Source organism: Mercenaria mercenaria, chromosome 18 (assembly GCF_021730395.1).
Source record: "Mercenaria mercenaria strain notata chromosome 18, MADL_Memer_1, whole genome shotgun sequence".
Classification (NCBI taxonomy): domain Eukaryota; kingdom Metazoa; phylum Mollusca; class Bivalvia; order Venerida; family Veneridae; genus Mercenaria; species Mercenaria mercenaria.
In genome coordinates, this window is record NC_069378.1 from 35,859,508 (window position 1) to 35,875,025 (window position 15,518).

At 36.4% G+C, this 15,518-nt stretch overlaps 1 pseudogene; it reads left to right on the forward strand.

Annotated features, from left to right (window-relative positions):
• The window catches only part of LOC128550544 (putative ankyrin repeat protein RF_0381), a 91,855-nt pseudogene extending 77,778 nt beyond the window's left edge, over positions 1–14,077 (forward strand).
• The last annotated feature ends 1,441 nt before the right edge of the window (positions 14,078–15,518 follow it).

Consider the following 15,518-nt stretch of genomic DNA (forward strand, 5'->3'; position numbering starts at 1 on the left):
AACTTGGAATACTTGTTCACCATCATAAGCAGACCCTGTACATCAAGAAACATAACTCCATCTTGCTTTTTGCAAGAATTATTTCCCCTTTTGGACTTAGAAAATCAGTTTTCTTGGTTAAGTTTTATGTTTAGGTCAGCTTTTATCCTAAACTATCAAAGCTATTGCTTTAAAACTTGCAACACTTGTTCACCATCATAAGCTGACCCTGTACAGCAAGAAACATAACTCCATCCTGCTTTTTGCAAGATTTATGGCCCCTTTTGGACTTAGAAAATATCAGATTTCTTGGTTAACTTTTATGTTTAGGTCAACTTTTTCTCTTAAACTATCAAAACTATTGCTTTGAAACTTGCAACACTTGTTCACCATCATAAGCTGACCCTGTACAGCAAGCAACATAACTCCATCCTGCTTTTTGCAATAATTATTGCCCCTTTTGGACTTAGAAAATCATTTTCTTGGTTGAGTATTATGTTTAAGGCAACTTTTCTCATAAACTATCAAAGCTATTGCTTTAAAACTTGCAACAGTTTTTCACAATCATAAGTGGACACTGTACATCAAGAAACATAACTCTGTTCTGCTTTTTGCAAGAATGATGGCCCTTTTTAGACTTAGAAAATCATGGGTAGGACAATATTTCTATTATACAAAAAAAATCAGATGAGCGTCAGCACCCGCAAGGCGGTGCTCTTGTTTTGGTTTCTAATAGGTTATTCACCATATTGGGACAAGCACATGCATTGGGGAGCATCATTCGGTTTTTACTGTTTCCTTGTTTGGCATTAAAATCTCTCCACATTTCCCTAAAATATCTCCATTTATCCCTAAAACATCAAGATCTCCACTTCTTCCTAATCTTAGCTGAGGGAGAAGTGACTTCTGCCTAAAATCTAAGCCTAGCTTAAGCTCTGGACACTTCAAAACTATTGTATTATTGTCCTAAACAACTTTCATATGGTTTTCATAATCGTTTTTTTTTTTTTCTAATGCGAAAAACTGTGAAGGACTGGTTTGGGGTGCAGTTATCCTGATACACACCTGTTACTTGACTTCATTTTAGGCAAGCTCGATAATACAGCACTAAATAGCTGTGGCGAAACCATAGCTTGCAGCTGCATAAAAGCGTTTGTTGGTCAAGCTCAAGTTGATTTGTCACAAACACAGGTTGATCAATCCATTAGATAATGTGGTGTCATTTCTAGAACCATATATCAAGTTCTTTGTGTCACCTGCCAGTTATGATGGGGAAAGAGATTATAAAAACCCAAATGAATGCATTCACTGCCTATGTGCTTATGTCAGTGTCATCAAAGACTAGTAACTCTGTGGTTGCATTGGCTGTTGCAGTTTTAGGGTTGTTAGGATACATAAGGCTTAATTTTGCCTGTTTAACCTAAAATATAATTCATTTTGATAAAAAAGACTCTTCAGCTGAAATTCTAGGAGTCAGTATGTTCACATGTGATAATTTTAAGAGTCAACAAAACCCCTCCTGTGTCAACTGGAACCCCTGTGTACAGTTTTTTTTTTTCAGAAATGAAAATAAAATTCTCCCCGCCCCATTTTTGAAAAAAAAAATATTGGATGATAATCTAGGAATTCATTTTATTTTGTCCAACAGAAAAAGTGATGATGTTTAAAGTGTGCTTCAAAACAAGTAGTGACAAAAGTTATACAGTATTATTAGAAAACGGATGGTGTCTGAATGATGCGGGTTTTTTTTAAGCACAGTACATGTAAATGATTTCTGTTTAATAGATTATGTCCCATGCTCTTGAGGACCCGATAGTGGATGTTGTGGAACCATTTTGCCTCGGTTCACATCTTATTTTTAGCTCGACTATACGAAGTATAGGGAGAGCTATCCTACATGTCCCGGCTTCAGCATCCGTGTCCTTCTGCGTCAACACCTTGGTTAAAGTTTTGGTGCACTTTCTCTTTTTTTTTTCCTTATCTCTGTAATTACTAGATGGATTTGCTTCAAACTTAAAATAGTTATTCCTCATAATTACCCACATTATCTTGCACATTAGGGCCATAACTCTTGCACCACTATTTTATGAATTATCCCCCTTTTTTACTTAGAATTTCAGGTTAAAGTTTTGGTGCACTTTCACTCTATCTCATGAATGATGCCCCCTTTTTACTTAGAATTTCAGGTTAATGTTGGTGCACTTTCACTTTATCTTTGTTAGTACTTAATGAATTTGATTCAAACTTAAAATAGTTCTTCCACCTCATCGTCCTCATGATATGACACAATGTCCATAATTCTGGCACAAATATTTAGTGACCTGTATCCCCTTTTTACTTAGAATTTCAGTTTAATTTTGATGCTTTTTTCACTATTATCTCTGTTGTTACTAAATGGATTTTATTCAAACTTAAAAAGATTGTTCCACATGGTCACCCACATCATATGACACAATGTTCATGATGATGGCATCAAAATGCTATGAGAAATGCCCCCTATTTACTAAGATTTCAGGTTCAAGTTGTGATGCACTTCTGCTCTGATTCAAACTTCAAAACAGTGCTCCACATTTTTAGCCACATGATATGACACATTGTCATTGTGCATTACTTTTGCAGAAATTTTCCATGAATTATGTCCCTTTAATACTTATTTAATGTTTTGATACACTTATCTATCTCTTTTGACAAATACTTAAACTATTGTCCAATATCTTCATCCACATTGGAGTAATTAAACATTCCAGTGACAGCTCTAGCTTCCTCAGATGTGCCCAGTTTCACTATCCAGCATCGAAATAGGCAGGGGGCTGTCTCCTGTCTCCTGTGACAGCTCTTGTTAATGTGTTATCATTTTTTTTTATTTTACTGTAAATGTAGATGTTGTAATAAAAAATATGCTTATGATTACAAATTTAGACTGGTTGGTTATTTTCAGCTCACCTGTGACAAGGTGAGCTTTTGTGATCGTGCAGCGTCCGTCGTCCGTCCGTCCGTGCGTAAACTTTTCCTTGTGACATCTCTAGAGGTCACAGTTTTCATGGGATCTTTATGAAAATGGGTCAGAATGTTCATCTTGGTAAATTCTAGGTCAAGTTCAGTAGGTCTAAAAATAGAAAAACCTTGTGACCACTCTAGAGGCCATAATTTTCAATGGATCTTCATGAAAATTGGTCAGAATGTTCACCTTGATGATATCTAGGTCAGGTTTGAAACTGGGTCACATGCCGTCAAAAACTAGGTCAGTAGGTCTAAAAATAGAAAAACCTTGTGACCTCTCTAGAGGCCATATATTTCACAAGATCTTCATGAAAATTGGTCAGAACGTTCACCTTGATGATATCTAGGTCAAGTTCGAAACTGGGTCACATGCTGTCAAAAACTAGGTCAGTAGGTCAAATAATAGAAAAACCTTGTAACCTCTCTAAGGGCCATATCTTTCATGGGATCTGTGTGAAAGTTGGTCTGAATGTTCATCTTGATGATATCTAGGTCAGGTTTGAAACTGGGTCACGTGCGGTCAAAAACTAGGTCAGAAGGTCTAAAAATAGAAAAACCTTGTGACCTCACTAAGGCCATATTTTTCATGAGATCTGTATGAAATTGGTCGAATGTTCACTTGATGATATCTAGGTCAAGTTTGAAAAGGGTCACTGTGCGGTCAAAAACTAGGTCATAGGTCAAATAAATAGAAAAACCTTGTGACCTCTCTAGAGGCTTATTTTGAATGGATCTTATGAAATTGGTCTGAATGTTCATCTTGATGATATCTAGGTCAAGTTTGAAACTGGGTCATGTGCCTCAAAAAGTAGGTCAGTAGGTCAATAATAGAAAAACGTTGTGACCTCCTAAGGCCATATTTTTCATGAGATCTGTATGAAAGTTGGTCTGAATGTTTATACTGTCATGGGGAAAGGTAAAGTTCGGAAATCATGGTCCATTGTTGCGGCAAAACAGTCAGTAGGTCTATAAATAGAAAACATTTATCATCTCTAAGGCGCGTAATTAGTAATTGTCATTATGAAAAGTGTAGATTGTTCATCTTGATATTTTAATTTGATAAAGTGGTAGTGCCTCAATAACTATGTAGTAGGTTAAAATATGAAAAACTGGTGACCTCTACTACTATATTGTTGAGATTGTGATGAAAAGCTGGTACTGAATTTATATCAAATGGGATACAGTGAGAATTGGAAAAGTTGGTCAGATACTTCAGGACCAACATAGTCCTCTATGGGGTTTAAGCTGTGGTGTTACAATGTAAGTTTTCTGTAATGCGGAAACAATCGTAATTGATAGGAATAAGATGGTTGAGATTTGTTATTTGTTTATTCATACATGTTTTTAACGTAAGACTCACTCATTATACATGTTCTTTATAGTAACTGCAATATGTCTCTCCCATAGTATGACATTATGTTCTTATGTGAGCATGACATGTAATGTATCATACTACTATTGACAGAAATAGAGCTCAGTTAAGAATTTAGGATCAAGTTAATGGTCACACTTACTTACAAGAACAAAAATTTCCTGTCTATGCCGACATGTTTTAGCTGCTTGTGCTATGACAATGTAAGTTTTCTGCTGTACTCAGAAACAACATGAACTTCTAACGGAAAGATATACATTATATTTTTTCAAGCTCACTACACATACATGTTCTTCTACCGTAGCTCACTACACATACATGTTCTTCTACCTTAGCTCACTGCACATACATGTTCTTCTACCATAGCTCACTGCACATTCATGTTCTTCTACTGTAGCTCACTGCACATACATGTTCTTCTACCGTAGCTCACTGAACATACATGTTCTTCTACCGTAGCTCACTAGCTCACTACATATACATGTTCTTCTACCTTAGCTCACTACATATACATGATCTTCTACTGTAGCTCACTGCACATACATGTTCTTCTACTGTAGCTCACTACACATACATGTTCTTCTACCTTAGCTCACTACACATACATGATCTTCTACCGTAGCTCACTACACATTCATGTTCTTCTACCCTAGCTCACTACACATACATGTTCTTCTACCCTAGCTCACTACACATACATGTTCTTCTACCCTAGCTCACCACATACATGTTCTTCTACCCTAGCTCACTACACATACATGTTCTTCTACCCTAGCTCACTGCACATACATGTTCTTCTACCTTTAGCTCACTACATAACATGTTCTTCTACCTAGCTCATTGCACATACATGTTCTTCTACCGTAGCTCACTGCACATACATGTTTTTCTACCTTAGCTCACTACACATACATGTTCTTCTACCGTAGCTCACTGCACATACATGATCTTCTACTGTAGCTCACTACACATACATGTTTCTCTACCGTAGCTCACTGCACATACATGTTCTTCTACCCTAGTTCACTACACATACATGTTCTTCTACCTTAGCTCACTACACATACATGTTCTTCTACTGTAGCTCACTACACATTCATGTTCTTCTACCGTAGCTCATTACACATACATGATGTTCTACCTTAGCTCACTACACATACATGTTCTTCTGCCTTAGCTCACTGCACATACATGTTCTTCTTCCTTAGCTCACTACATATACATGATCTTCTACTGTAGCTCATTGCACATACATGTTCTTCTACTTTAGCTCACTACACGTACATGTTCTTCTACCTTAGCTCACTGCACATACATGTTTTTCTACCGTAGCTCACTGCACATACATGTTCTTCTACCTTAGCTCACTACACATACATGTTTTTCTACTGTAGCTCACTGCACATACATGTTCTTCTACCTTAGCTCACTAAACATACATGTTCTTCTACCTTAGCTCACTGTACATACATGTTCTTCTACTGTAGCTCACTACACATACATGTTCTTCTACCTTAGCTCACTGCATATACATGATCTTCTACTGTAGCTCACTGCACATACATGTTCTTCTGCTGTAGCTCACTGCACATACATGTTCTTCTACTGTAGCTCACTACACATACATGTTCTTCTACCGTAGCTCACTACACATACATGTTCTTCTACCTTAGCTCACTACACATACATGATCTTCTACCTTAGCACACTACACATACATGTTCTTCTACAGTAGCTCACTGCACATACATGATCTTCTACTGTAGCTCACTGCACATACATGTTCTTCTACTGTAGCTCCCTACACGTACATGTTCTTCTACCTTAGCTCACTGCACATACATGTTCCTGTACCGTAGCTCACTACACATACATGTTCTTCTACCTTAGCTCACAACACATGCATGTTCTTCTACCTTAGCTCACAACACATGCATGTTCTTCTACCATAGCTCATTACACATACGTGTTCTTCTACCTTAGCTCGATACACATACATGTTCTTCTACCTTAGCTCGATACACATACATGTTCCTCTACCGTAGCTCACTACACACACATGTTCTTCTACCCTAGCTCACTACACATACGTGTTTTTCTACCTTTTACACATACATGTTCTTCTACCTTAGCTCACTGCACATACATGTTCTTCTACCTTAGCTCACTGCACATACATGTTCTTCTACCTTAGGTCATTACACATACATGTTCTTCTACTTTATCAAACTACACATACATGTTCTTCTACCTAGCTCACTACACATACATGTTCTTCTACCTTAGCTCAATACACATACATGTTCTTTTACCTTAGCTCAATACACATACATGTTCTTTTACCTTAGCTCAATACACATACATGTTATTCTACTTTAGCTCAATACACATACATGTTCTTCTACTTTAGCAAACTACACGTAGATGTTATTCTACTTTAGCAATCTACTTGACCCAGACTATTCAAACTGGGTATCATGATCGGGCTAATGAAGAAGGTGGCCTCCTATTGTTTTTTGGGGTCAGGAAATCAAAGGTCAAGGTCAGAAGGGGCCTGTACCTTGAAAAAGATTTCCGCTTTATCACTTGAGAACCACATGACCCAGTATCTTTAATCTTGATAGCATTATTAAGCTTGCGAAGCGGATCACACCTATTATTTTTGGGGTCAATAAGTAAAAGGTCAAGGTCAAATGGACCTGAACATTGAAAACTTTTTTTGCATGGTGACTTGAGCCAAACCCTTCAGACTGGATGGGATGATTGGGCTTAAAGTATAGATGAACCTTATGCCCCACCCGTGACTTCAAACAAGTGGAGCCATCTTGCTTTGCACATGTCTGTCAGTCAGTTGCTGTTTTCATGTTCGTGCATTAAACTTGTGTGAATTATACAAATGACTTTAAAAAATATAGAAATGGCAGTAACCAAGTGCAGAGACACTAACAGATCAAGTACAGACATGGTGACTTGCTGGTTTGTCCATAAATTAGACCAAGTCACTGGTAATATTACAAATTGCATCAAGTTGAACAAGATTTTTTTACAATAAATGTCTTGTATTTTATACAATAGTATGAGGAACTAAGGAAAATCATTCGTGCTAAGAAAAAGGGCCTATGGGAATTTCAAGAATTCATCCGAGGATACAGATTTCCTGTGACAGGCTTGTGTAATGTGGTAAGGTTGTAAAATTATCACTGAGTTATATCACACACATTTACACCATAAATATATTCTTCAGTGTGAATCTTTTTTCATTCTAAGCTCCAGGTAAAATACCCAGGTAAAGTATTATTTAATTTTTGTCATTGCATAATTCGGTATGGTGTCAGACTGAAAAATAATTTCATTTCAATGCTAGTGCATGACAGATTTGCTCAACATACTATATTTAATAAAAAATTGCTTCTTTGCTGCCCGAGGACATCATGAACATTTTTAGGTTGAGTATTTGAAGAATAGGTAGAGCTATTACACTCAACCATTTGTCAGTGTCCTGCTTTATCTAAGTTCTTGTTGCATACATGTGATTAGTTCAGACTCCTAAAACTGGAGGTTTGCTATATTTCAACTGTAGTTGGGGTCTAATAAGTTTTTTATTGACAAAAATCAAGCTCCCAAAGCACATTTTAGAAACAAAGTGCAACATTTTAAGCTTTTTAGCTCATCTCAACTGAAGGTTCAGGATGCTATTAGTGTAGGTGGATGGCCGGTCATCCAATGTCCGTTGTCCACAATTTTAAATCAACATATTCTCCTCTGAAACTTAGGTCACAAATACACAAAACTTAGACCGTAGCATCCTGGCAAGGCCTCTCTCAAATTTGTTTATTAATAAATGCTTCCAGTTGACCTCTTTTAGGAGCCACTAGAGCAAACAAGAGGGTCATGATGACCCTGGATCGCTCACCTGAGTAATATAAGCAACATGTTTCAAATGTCAAACTGATGCTAAAATATTAAGAAAGTAGGTCAGTAGGTCACATTCATGGTCACTGAAAGTCAGTGTTAAGATGGGTATGCAAAACTGTATAATATTATGTCATCCAAATTTCAAGGCTGTTTCTTAAAAAACATGAAAGTAGGTCATTAGGTCCAGGTCACAGTCAAGTGACCGTAAGTACTTGGGGTCATCAGATATTTTGTTTTAAGTATTTTTTCCTATGTAACTCATATAACAAGTGACCCCCACCCCCCACAGATTATTATTTTAAAATGGAAGTGCATTGCCCCTTTAAATGACTTCTTCTCATAGACGTTTCTGGGATCTTCATCAAACTTGCTGTGTTGTATTTTTATAAGGTCCTCTCCCAGTTTTGTTCAAATAGGGGCACTTTGCAATTTTAAGGTCCAGTATAGCTAAAAATCATACATCATACACTTAAACAACTTCTTCACATGAACTGCTTGATAGATTCAGGCACGGATCCAGGGCCCGTGCCCCCAAGTTGTCTGAGAAGTGACCTATACTCATCAAAGTTGCACTCAACTATTTTGGCAAAGGAATAATATTTTCTCAAAATTCAGACCCAAAGAAAAAATTTCCAGTGAGAGACCCCCCTGAACCCCCATAAATGATGGGTATACCCCCTCCCATACCTCAAAATTTAGAACAAAAAATGCACCAGATGCCACCATTTTATACCTATATTTTCAAAATTTTCCCAGGGGGACTCACCCCTAAAACTCCACTAAAATGTTGGGAGTATCCCTTCTTGTACCTCAAAATTTAGACAAAAAATGCAGCAGAGGCCACCATTTTATACCTATATTTAAAAATATTCAAGGGGGAGACCTCCTAACATGAGTGGAGGGAGCAGGATATTCCTATCTGCACCTACAATCAATGAAAGAACCTTATATTTTTATGCCAGTTTGTTATGATCAAGTACTGAACTAATAAAGTATAGACTTTTATTCATTCTCTGAATATTTCAGCTGTCACCTCTCATGTCCACGTACAGAGATTTAATATTCCTTGCTGTTGATTATGGGAAGCAAGATATAGCAAAACTGCTTGCAAATCTTGGAGCAGATTTAAGTAGAAGAGAAACGGTAAGATATTTCTTATTTTTAGTCATCTTTTGTACAAGTTAATATATCTCCTGCTTTCAAGAGACCTTTTGTTTTACTAATCCTGGGTTTTCTGCTTTGTACAAAGATTAGTAAGGTTGCTGGGATGTTCTGCTCAGTTGATTTTAACTATTTGCCTGGAAATATAATTTCTATAGAAAGATTTCGGAAAGAGGCTAAGCTTGAACAGGAAAATAATACATAGATGAAAAACTGTAATATGTATAACCTGTATACTTGGAATGAAAGAGTATTGTCTTGTTGGATAATACATCTCTGTAGGGAGACGTATTGTTTTTGCCCTGACTGTCCATCACCATTTCCGATCAATAACTGGAGAACCATTTGACCTAGAACCTTCAAACTTCATAGGGTGGTAGTGCTTATGAAGTTACGAGACAACCGCTATTGTTTTTGTGGTCATTCCGTGAAAAGTCAAGGTCACAGGGGCCTGAACATGGAAAACCGTCTCCATTCAGTAACTTGAGAACTACTGGGCCCAGAATGTTGAAACTTCATAGGATGACTAGACATGCAGAGCAGATGAATTCTGTTGATTTTGGGGTCACTCCATCAAAGGACAAGGTCACAGGGGCCTGAACATAGAAAAATGTTTCTGATCAATAACTTTAGAACCACTTGACCCAGAATGTTGAAACTTCATAGGATGATTGGACATGCTGAATAGATGATCCCTATTGCATTTCAGTCCAGTTTCTCTTCAATTTTCGCTCCTGTCCTTGATTGACCTCTTGCCTATTACTACTATGCTTTTGGGGATATGTGTGCTTTTCTACAAAAGCATCTTCTAGTTGTCTTGTGTGTTTTGTTTTCAGTATGAGAAACAGCACAATGATGGGACCAAGGAAACAAGTGCATATACACCAGCTGAAAGAGCAGCTCATCTAGGAATGTCAGAGTTAGCACAGTGGCTTGTAGAAAAACAGAAGTTTCAGCTCGAAAAGCTGAAAAAACATATACCATTGTTACCTCGTAGAGCACAACAGACACATTTTGGTGCTCACTTTAGTCAAGTAGTGCCAAGTATATTTGTAACACAGTCAGTAGTATAACTGTTTATGTTATGTAAAATGAATAAGATAGATTCAGCCTTATTTATACTTTTAAACAAGAAATTATAAAAATGAGCAAGTCAAAACTGTATCAATGTAACTTGCAAAATATTGTAAAATTTGAGTTAAAGATTTTCCTAACATGTACAAATGTTAGCTACATTATGAAACAGTATGCTGAATGTTCAAAAATAAGTCACCCCCTGTTATAAGTATGTATACAGAATAATACTTGATACATGTATTTCCATTCAAAAAAATGTCAGAATTGTGACTTGAAAACATCAGGCTCTGAACCATGCAAAAATGTTTGGATCTGATGAGATTAAATGAATATTGAAAGAAAAAGAAATATTTCAATTAGGTACAGTGTTACTAAATATTTACAGCTTTTGATATATAATTTTTTAGGCTATTCTACTCGCCCCGGCGTCGGCGTTACCCTTCTTGGTTAAAGTTTTTTGGCAACCTTTGTTTTTCAGTCATATCTTTGTTAATATTGCTTATATCCTACTGTAACTTCACATAAACATTGTCCAGTATACAAACAATGTATATGTAGGGGCTGAGCCCATTATACCCAAAGTCAAGGTCACCAAGCTGTTATACTTAGGTTATTTTTAAGGTTAAAGTTTTTCAGCAACCTTTGTTTTTCTGTCATATCTTTGTTAATATTGCTTATATCTTACTGTAACTTCACATAAACATTGTCCAGTATACAAACAAAATATATATTGGGACTGAGCCCATTATACCAAAGGTCAAGGTCACCAAGGTGTTATACTTAGGTTATTTTTAAGGTTAAAGTTTTTCGGCAACCTTTGTTTTTCTGTCATATCTTTGTTACGATTGCTTATGTCTTACTGTAAGTTCACATAAACATTGTCCAGCATACAAACAAAGTATGTGCAGGGTCTGGGCCCATTATACCCAAGGTCAAGGTCACAAAGTTGTTATACTTGGAATTATTTTCATGTTAAATTTTTTCGAAAGCTTCGTTTATAGACATATCTCTGGTACTTTAAATGATAATTACTTGAAATTAAAAATATTTCTTCATATTCATCTGCATAATAATGTGGTTACAAACCCCATAACTCTAATTATATTTTTGACAGAATAATGTCCCTTTTGTACTTAAACTTTTTTTGCAATCTTCACTTTCTGGATATTACTTTAATGCAGTATAAGATTAAGACGTCTGCATGTGTGGTAACAATCCCCATAACTCTGATTTGTATTTTTGACCAAATTATGCCCCTTTTATACTTAAATTTTTTAACAAACTTCGTTTTCTGGACATAACTTTGGTACTATATAAGATAATGACTTGAAACTCAAAATATATCTTTACCATCATCATCTGCATGTGTTGTAACAATCTCAATAACTCTACTTTGTGTTCTGACAGAATTATGCCCCTTGGTGTGTCTTCCTTTTGAAGTAGAGGTCTCTTATTGAGACATGTATTCATTTTACTGTCAAATCCCCGAATAGTGGAGCGCGCTGTCTTACGGACAGCTCTTGTTAGCTCTTGCAGTCAGTGCTGTAATTGTTACAATTTTTTTACTGTTTTATGTCCCTAGTTTTAATGCATCAGCCTGTCAAAGGTAAAGGTAAATTTTATTTACCGTCGCTTTGTGAAACAGTTAACATAAGCTCTGTAGAGCTTTTGAGCGACCCCATTTTAAGAACAGTTAAAACCATTTATACCTACCCATTTACAGCTGAGTCAACTGAGGCAATCGCGATGAAGTGCCTTGCCCAAGGACACACCGCAGTGGGAGTAGCCAGGATACGAACCAGGGGCCTTCACCTCTGTAGGAAAGCATCTTAGCCCTCTCAACCAATGCGTCCACACATCTGTCAGCCTTGCTTATGTTCTCAACAGTTTTCGCTTACTTCAAATGACAACTTGGTGTATTTTACCAACAAGGAGCGGACTTGTACACCGTAGTCTCAGAACTTTCTGTCAAGTTTTTTTTAATTTTCTTTTTGTCACTTTTTTTGGATTTAGCCATATTTCAACTACATCTGTACCTTGTGGGATCAACTACTTCTACAGCTCAGACCAAGTTTAATGACATTTGGTATACTTCATCAACTTGAAATGAACATACAATGGAACTTCAATACCCATTTATTATTGTTTAAGCAATATATTTTTGTTTTACTTAGCCATAAAAATACCTCAGTATCTGTGTACACTTTCAGTCCATTTCAAATGAAGTGTGGTATACATGGTCAACATGAAATGGACATTATGCATGTTATCCAGAGTTATGCACCCTTTTTGGAACTTATTAATTGAACTAAATGTGATCTTAACTTCTCCAGCAGTTTCCATTACTTCAAATGAGACTTGGTATCCATCATCAGCATAACATGTATATCTTTATGGGACTTTCATGTCTGATTATTTTTGGCATGAACTTGCCTCTTTTTTAACTTTATTTTGTGTTAGGTATATCAACTTTTTCAGGGGCATGTGTCAGTCAAAGATCTATAAATATTCCTCTTGTTTTTATATATATATGTTAGTGAATTAAGTTTTTTTTGGATTTTTGTACATGTGATGGTTTCTCTCAAGTTTAATTAGCCAGTGCTGCAGAGAATAAAGATAAAGAATAAACACATATTTCTAGTTCCAATCTCATATCAAATCACTGCATGTAAAAGTTTGTATGCCTTGTAGAGATATTTGTAAATAAAGAAGAAACTAGCATTTGAAAAAATGAATTCCTGCTTATACTAACAGAAAACTATGTAACTTTAATATGTCTAGTCAGACAAGGTGCAGATTATAATAAATATATGAGTATTGCCAGTATTGTAAATATACTGCTGAGAACCAGGTGCTGTATTTACACGACACTTGTAATTTTAACTTAGAGTACTTGCTTAGGTAATAAAATAATGTATTGTAGACATATAATGTTTTTGTTGATATACAGCTTGTATTACACAAACCAAAATAAATTGAAAACTGCTACTACAGATTTCTATATGTTTGCATGTATATTGCATTAAAATTTATGATCAATTTTAGATTTATTGAAGTACATTAAGTACATATTGTTAACTGAGATAAAATCTATGCTTGACATGGTCTCTATCAAAGTGACACAAATAAAAAAAAGTCTGTTACACATTTCTATTACAATATGCCTTTAGCCGAAATTCATTGTATAATAAATATGTTATTTAAAACAGTTGTAGCAAATATTCACATATGTTTAATTGACTATTTGAACAATGAACATGCCTGAAGGTGACACACACACATCAATAATGAATTGATAGTGGTACAACTGCACTACAAAATGTGAGCAAACACTTCATTTGCCAATCATAATAAACATGTGAATCCACTACTAGAACGTGACTATCTCAACTGCAATATTACCTTATATACAGTATGTTACAACACAAAATGTTTAAAATTGGTTTTGCCTGTCTTTTATACCAGTATTAGGATCTGCAACATAACCTACAGATAAACAAGAAATAAAGCATTTTTTTGTGATTGATTTTTTGTAATTTTATTACAGTACAAATAAAGTGTTTGTTTTTGTTACTTTATGTTCTTATTTCCTTAAAAGCAGCTTATACTTGATTAGATCCTGCCCTTGCATGTGGTCACATTTGATCAGGTCATGTTTGTGTGGTCATGTGTGATCAGGTCTTGTCCTTGTGGTCATGCTGATTTGGTAGTAAAGACGACATATGACCTTAATTATGCCAATGTGTGCCTCTTCTATGAACCAAACAAGAAAAGATCAGGCAATGTCATTGTGATTACGTCCATGTTTGATCTAATTATGTCCTTATGGTCAACTCTGATAGATCATGCCCTTGTATGTGGTCACATCTGATCCTATCGTGTCCTTGCATGACACCATGTCCTTTGGGTTGCATTTGATTACATAATGTTCTTGTGATCATGTCTTTTTGATGATGTTTAAAAATATCATTCCCATACGGCTTTCATGTGGTCACGTCTAATCAGGTAAGGTCCTTCTTGCTATGCGTGATGGGATCATGTCCTTGTATGTGATCACGTCTAAACAGGTTGTGTCCTTGCGACCTTGTGTGACCAGTTCGTGCCATGCTCTTGTATGTTATCACGTCTAAACAGGTCGTGTCCTTGCTACCTTGTGTAACCAGTTCATGCCATGCCCTTGTATGTGACTATGTGTGACCAGTTCATGCCATGCCCTTGTGTGTGACCAGTTCATGCCATGCCTTTGTATGTGACTATGTGTGACCAGTTCATGCCATGTCTTTGTATGTGATCAGGTCTAAACAGGTTGTGTCCTTGCTACCTTGTGTGACCAGTTCATGCCATGCCCTTGTATGTGATCACGTCTAAACAGGTCGTGTCCTTGCTACCTTGTGTGACCAGTTCATGCCATGCCCTTGTATGTGACCACGTCTAAACAGGTTGTATCCTTGCGACCTTGTGTGACCAGTTCATGCCATGCCCTTGTATGTGATCACGTCTAAACAGGTCGTGTCCTTGCTACCTTGTGTGACCAGTTCATGCCATGCCCTTGTATGTGACCACGTCTAAACAGGTTGTATCCTTGCGACCTTGTGTGACCAGTTCATGCCATGCTCTTGTTTGTGATCACGTCTAAACAGGTCGTGTCCTTGCTACCTTGTATGACCAGTTCATGCCATGCCCTTGTATGTGACTATGTGTGACCAGATCATGCCATGCCCTTGTATGTGACTATGTGCCCCGTGTTCACAAAACATTTTTCGGTCTCAGCTGAGTTTGAGTTTGAAATTTTAATGTCAATTTTACTAAAACTTCAATACTTATTTCCAACTGAAACTGAGCATCAATACTGAAAAGTCATTTGAAAATAGTTATTAATTTAAATTTAGTTTTAAACATGCTATTTAGATATAAATGACAAAAAAAGTTTCATTATCAAACTCAGCTGAGACTGAAAATGTTTTGTGAACACGGGGCCAGTTCATGGCATGCCCTTTTATGTGACTGTGTGACC